Below are 6399 nucleotides of genomic sequence, written 5' to 3'. Positions count from 1 at the left end.
GGGATGGAAATTGGCTGGGAAAGGGCATGAGGGAACTTTTTGGGTGGTGGATATATTCCATAAATTGACAGGGGCTGGGGTTCCACAGGTATATGCATTTGTGAAGTTCACCAAAGGGTATACTTGAGATTTATAAATTTCACTGGATGTGAATTTAGATAGATAGGTAGATAGATAGATAACAGATAGATGATAGATGACAGATATGACAGGAGAAGTAGTGAGGGTGTAGATGAACCAAGACGGCCCTGAGTTAATTAATTGTGGTTGAATACAAGAGGGGTTACTTTTTCATGTGATCTATTTTTGTATATATTTAAAATTTTCAAATACAAACCATCTACAAATTTTGATTCTTAGAAGTCTGAGAGTGGCGCGCGGCCGGTGGTGGCGGGTCGGTGTGTGGCCGCGTGGACCATGGGGCGGCGGGCGCGGGGGCGGCGGCTCCAGCGGCGGCAGCAGCAGCAGCGGCCAGAGGGAGCGGAGGACAGCGCCAGAGGCGGCGGGAAGCGCACTGACGCGGGCTGGGAAGGCGGGTACCCCGAGATGGTGAAGGAGAACAAGCTCTTCCAGCACTTCTACCAGGAGCTCAAGGTCGTGCCCGAGGGCGAGTGGGACCAGTTCATGGAAGCGCTCAGGGAGCCGCTCCCGGCCACTTTGAGAATCACTGGTTACAAAAGCCACGCCAAAGAGATTCTCCATTGCTTAAAGAACAAGTATTTCGAGGAACTGGAGGACCTGGAGGTGGACGGTCAGAAAGTTGAAGTCCCACAGCCCCTGAGTTGGTATCCTGAAGAACTTGCCTGGCACACAAATTTAAGTCGAAAAATCTTGCGAAAGTCTCCGCAGTTGGAAAAGTTTCACCAGTTTCTGGTTAGTGAAACCAAATCTGGAAACATCAGTCGCCAAGAAGCCGTTAGTATGGTCCCGCCACTGCTGCTCAGCGCTCAGCCACACCACAAGATCTTAGACATGTATGTGTCCAGCCCCTGGATCAAAGACCGCACAGTTGATTGAAATGCTGCACGCCGACATGAACGTCCCTTTTCCAGAGGGATTCATCATCGCAAATGACGTGGACAACAAGCGCTGCTATCTGCCCGTGTATCAGGCCAAAAGGTTGAGCAGCCCCTGCATCATGGTGGTCAACCACGACGGGTCCAGCATCCCAGGACTCAGGATAGATGTGAACGGGAGGAAGGCGGTCCTGTTCTACGATCGCATCCTGTGTGACGTCCCTTGCAGTGGAGATGGCACCATGTGGAAGAACATTGACATCTGGAAGAAGTGGAGCCCCTCACACAGCTTGCAGCTGCATGGCTTACAGCTGCAGATTGCAATGCGGGGTGCAGAACAGCTCGTGGAAGGCGGGTGGATGGTGTATTCTATGTGTTCCCTGAACCCTGTTGAAGATGAAGCGGTCATTGCACCTTTACTGGAGAAGAATGAGGGTGCTTTGGAGCTGGCTGATGTGTCGTCTGAATTGCCGAGACTGAAATGGATGCCTAGACTCACACACTGGAAGGTAATGACAAAAGATGGACTTTGGTTTGCAGAGTGGGATGAGGTTCCCCACAGCAGACATACTCAGATTCGGATGACCATGTTCCCACCCAAGGACCCAGAAAAGCTACAGGCCATGCACCTGGAGTGGTGTCCTAGAATATTACCACATCATCAAAATACTGGAGGGTTCTTTGTGGCAGTATTAGTGAAAAAGTTTCCATGCCGTGGAATAAACGTCCACCAAAGCTGCAGGGGGACACTGCGGAGCCGAGAGAGCCTGTGCAGCCCAGCCCTGCCGGTCCCTCCGAGCTGGACAGGAAACCAGTCACTGGAATGGGTGACACAGAAATAGCTGAAAGAACGGAGGATTTAGAGAATAATGGAAATAAGAAAGATGGCGTGTGTGGTCCTCCTCCATCGAAGAAGATGAAGTTATTTGGATTTAAAGAAGACCCATTTGTGTTTATTCCTGAAGACGACCCATTATTTTCACCTATCCAGAAGTTTTATGCTTTGGATCCTTCGTTCCCGAGGATGAACTTGCTAACTCGAACCACAGAAGGGAAGAAAAGGCAGCTCTACATGGTCTCCAAGGAGCTGAGGAACGTGCTTCTGAACAACAGCAAGAGGATGAAGGTTATTAACGCCGGGAAAAAAGTCTGGTGCCGGAATAACAGCGGGGAAGAGTTTGATTGTGCTTTCCGGCTAGCACAGGAGGGAATATATACATTGTATCCATTCATCAATTCAAGAATTATTACTGTACCGTTGGAAGATGTTAAAATTCTATTAACCCAGGAAAATCCATTTTTTAGAAAGCTTAGCAGTGAGACCTACAGCCAAGCCAAGGACATGGCCAAGGGGAGCATCGTCCTGAAGTACGAGCCAGACCCTACGAAACCAGATACCCTGCAGTGTCCCATCGTGTTGTGTGGATGGCGGGGAAAGGCCTCAATTCGAACTTTTGTGCCCAAGAATGAACGGTTCCATTATCTCAGGATGATGGGGCTAGAGGTGTTGGCAGAGAAGAAGAAAGAAGGGACTGTTCTGACCAATGAGAGTGCAGCCAGCTCTGAGCCCCCGGAGGACGAGGAGGGTGCCGACCAGGCTGCAGAGCAGGCTGCCAGCCCAGACGCCAGTGCAGGCAGCGACCTCAGTGACCCAGCTGGGACTGCCCGCCCCGGTGAGGAGACCCAGGGCAGCCCTGGGGCGGCGGCACCACGGAGGCTCCCCTTGGTGTCTGCACCCACAGCCAGAACGCCTGACCTGTGGAGACTGACGGAATGAGGAAGCATCTCGGAATGATCTTGGTCCTGCTTTCACATGGAGCTTCAGAAAAGTATTTTTTAGCTTGTTAGAGGTTGCTCATTTTACTTTGTTCTTTGGTGAGGCCAGGGCCGGTGTGCCGGGTATTTGCGGTGGACTTTCCCAGGTAAGCTGTATTCCATCCAGAAATACAGCTGCCCTTGGAGAAAGTTGCGGGTCCCTTTTGTTATGCCTCTCTCAGTCTTAAAGCCAATTTTTTCTTTTAATTATTATTTATAGAAAGACTTTGTATCTCCTTACAAGTCATTGGGAGATGGTACTGTCAGGTTCATAATCTTGTGTTAAGTTGCACACTAGCGGTGTGACATTAATATGCAGTGGGGTTAACATCTGATGTCTCAGATGACTTCTGTGCCTTTGTAATAAAGGGTAAAAGAAACTTTGTCAGAGTAAGACAAAACTATCGTGAATCGTGATACTCATTTTGAGGGTTTTATGTGCTTTTATTGAATGGAGTGCTTTGCAATTTTAATTTTTAAAATAGGGTTTGGGATCCTTGGAACACTTAAGAGTTACTAATGGTAAGAAAAAAAAAAAAAGTCTGAGAGTCTTCCAGAACACTGTATTAAGTGTAATTACCACTAGAAGGGCTCTCATCTTAAACCTTCAACACTTAGCAGAAGTTGGCTGATTGCATGGATGCCCTGCAGAACTGGGGTCCTCAGGGTCCTCTAGGCAGGGAGGGGGACTGAGCCTACCCTCCACCCTGTGTGAAGTTTCAGCCCCTCACTTGGCCTAAGGGTAAACCCACCTAGAGGAGTAAAACAGTAAAGAAGACTTAATTCAAGACTACTGCAATAGGAGCGAGAGATGGGGTCTACAATGGATGCATCAAAGACAGCCAGGGGTTTATCACCAAGGAACAGGGTGGGGGTTGGTGGATGGAAAACCCCTAAGAGGAGACATCTAGGATGAGGGATTGTGGCTGAACTGACTTAATGGGATTCTTGCTGAAGGCCAGCTGGGGTGGTCCAATTAAGAGTGCAGATGAGGAGTTTGATCAGATATTCAAAGTGAGCAGATCAGGGGTGGGGGAACTCCCCCTAAGCTTACTTAGCAGGTTTCTTAGTAAAATTGGGTTAGATAAGCCAAAGACAGGGCAGAGCAAGGTTGTGGCCTAAAGAGGACCCAGAGGACCCTGTCTAAAGTTTGGTCAAGGAGAAAGTGTCACAGACCAACTAGAGGTCACTTGGGGGTTCTGAGAATCGTTGAGTGAGAAGGAAGGGCTATAGGAGGCAGAGGGTTGCTGGAGCCCTGACAGGGATGACCAGAGTGCCTCTTGCCACCCTCTCTGGATCCCATGGGCCCTCAGTGTCCACTAACCTGGGAAGCTGGCCTGATGCTCTACCTGGGCTCTGAAAGTCATATCCAAATCTGGATGCTTTAGAATGAAGTTGCTTCTCTGGCTTCCCTATCAATGCTGGGACGTTGGCATCTGTTTGGCAAACTGAGTTTCCTTGAGTAAATGTGTCAAAGGAGAGAATGGATTTCAAGGCATGTAGATCCCATCATGCAGAATTCAGAGGTGTGGGTGGCCCCTGCTTGCTCACCTTCCCCAACCTCCTTCCATAGACACCATGCATCTGGAGGCCAATGCCTCACCTGCAAGAAATGCCCCAAGACCAGTTTATGCAAGAAGACACACTGGTCTCTGTGTTCAGATGTGTGTATTCACTATAGTTCGTTCCTTCTCAGCACATTTAGAGTAACAGCTCCCCACAGCCACACCTCCTCCTTTTGCTATTTTCCTCCTTGACCCTCTGTCCCCTTCTGTCCCTGTCTCTAAGTCTATCCTTGATTTTGTATATTGACCCCACTGGCTGCTGAGAGGATGTAGAACCTGTGGGACAGCCATCTGCCTGGCTGGCTCGGGGCTGTGTCCCAGCGCTCAGAAGATTGCCTGGCACGGGAAGTCCCCAGTAAATTTGTGTCACATGCAGGACTACCCGAAGCCATCTGTCACACAAGCAAGATGTTCTCTAAACTAGTTAGCATTTTTGTGTTCTGTTTCTCGCATTCAGTCAGCTTAGTGTATCCAGAAGTGTATTAGACCGCTCCTCTCCCCTCTGCCTGCATGGGAAGCCGCTTTTCCTATGACTTGCTTCCTATGACTTGTTCCTTCAGAACAAAAGGTTCTGTTACCAACTTCGACACAAATGGCTGCTCCATCTCAGGTGCGTCACACAGCCCCACGTCAGGCCTCCCTCATCAGGAGACCAAGGAAGCTACACCAGAGGACCCTGATGCCTGCCCCCACACGGAGACTTTGATTCTGGAGAAAAGATTGCATGCAGCAACTGCTGTGGAACGCCTGGACTCATTGAACCATGAGGAGTACTAGAATGTTCTGTGCAGGAAACCAGAGGAAGTGACTGCTAAGGACCCGACTCCATGAGCTCAGGGCAGCGAGACTGTCCAGGATGCCACCTCCACTAGGAGGGCTGTCCTGCCCCTCCAGGTCTGGCATCTCCCCGGGGACGCAGGCAGAGCACCTGCTGGGTTTGGCTCTCAGGGAAACTAAGCAGGACTATTAAACTCCAGCTCCCAGGTCTTCTAGGTCAATTCTCATGTACGTCCCTGTTACATGTTTTCCTGCTTTAAAATACCCTCTGTTATTTCACAAACATCATTAGGATTACAATTTTAAGGTGCTGCTTGTAGAATGTGTGGCATGCTGGAACATGTCGTGAGGCCAGGCCAGAGTTTCTGGGTCCTTCTCTGCAATTAGATGTGTGGCGTCACCTCGGTCCTGCTTGTAAATGTCCAGGACAGCCTGTGACTCCATTCCCCTGCTGCTATTACAACTCTGATTTTGCCTCGACTTGCCCTTACTGGAGGACAAAGGGATGAGTGGGAGCTGGGATGATACACATACCCTTGTGCAGAGTTGGAAGGCCCAGCACCAGGCCGACCACCCATGCCCACAGCCAGGTGATGCCCCCCTCCTCAACCAGCCTGCCTCTGCTCACCTCCACCTGCCAGCAGCAGGTGGGCTATGGACCATGCTCCAACAGACCTTCCCTGGGGCTGGGATGCAGGCTATAAGACCTTGACCCTGGACCACTCTCTCCTTGGTCCCATATGCAAATCCACCCATACTTTCAGGGCCACCTCCACCAGGAAGTGGACCCCCGGCCACCTCTGTGTGGCTCGTCCATATAGCGAACCAGCTCCCTTTGAATAGTGTCCTGCAGGTGGCTTGTTTGCTTGGCTCTGTTTGGTTTCGTTTTATCTAACATTAACTGAGGCTTCTTATGTGTCAGGTTCTAAGTCTAATGCTTCAGGTGTATTTTCTCATTTAATCCTCCCACACCTGCCACACAGGCGTTAGGGTCCTTATCTTACAGATGGGGAAACTGAGGCCTGGGGAAGAGAGGAATTTGCTCCATCCTCCAGCTGTGTAGTCAAGGTTCAAACCCAAATCAAGACAGAAAGGGAAGAAAAAAACTCGAGAACGGATCCCCTAACTGGGGTGGGAGTTCTGGGCCAGAGTTTAGCCCCACAGGGACGGCTGTGGGCCCACCCAGAGGTACAAGACTCTATGTTGCAAAATAATAAAACAACATT

At 50.0% G+C, this 6399-nt stretch overlaps 1 pseudogene; it reads left to right on the top strand.

The window, feature by feature from the left end:
• Positions 1 to 417: 417 nt before the first annotated feature.
• Positions 418 to 2793, top strand: LOC109374088 (tRNA (cytosine(34)-C(5))-methyltransferase pseudogene; annotated as a pseudogene).
• Positions 2794 to 6399: the final 3606 nt, after the last annotated feature.

The sequence above is a fragment of the Hipposideros armiger genome, unplaced genomic scaffold (genome assembly GCF_001890085.2).
Source record: "Hipposideros armiger isolate ML-2016 unplaced genomic scaffold, ASM189008v1 scaffold_786, whole genome shotgun sequence".
Taxonomy (NCBI): domain Eukaryota; kingdom Metazoa; phylum Chordata; class Mammalia; order Chiroptera; family Hipposideridae; genus Hipposideros; species Hipposideros armiger.
This window is presented reverse-complemented; position numbering and strand designations above follow the sequence as displayed.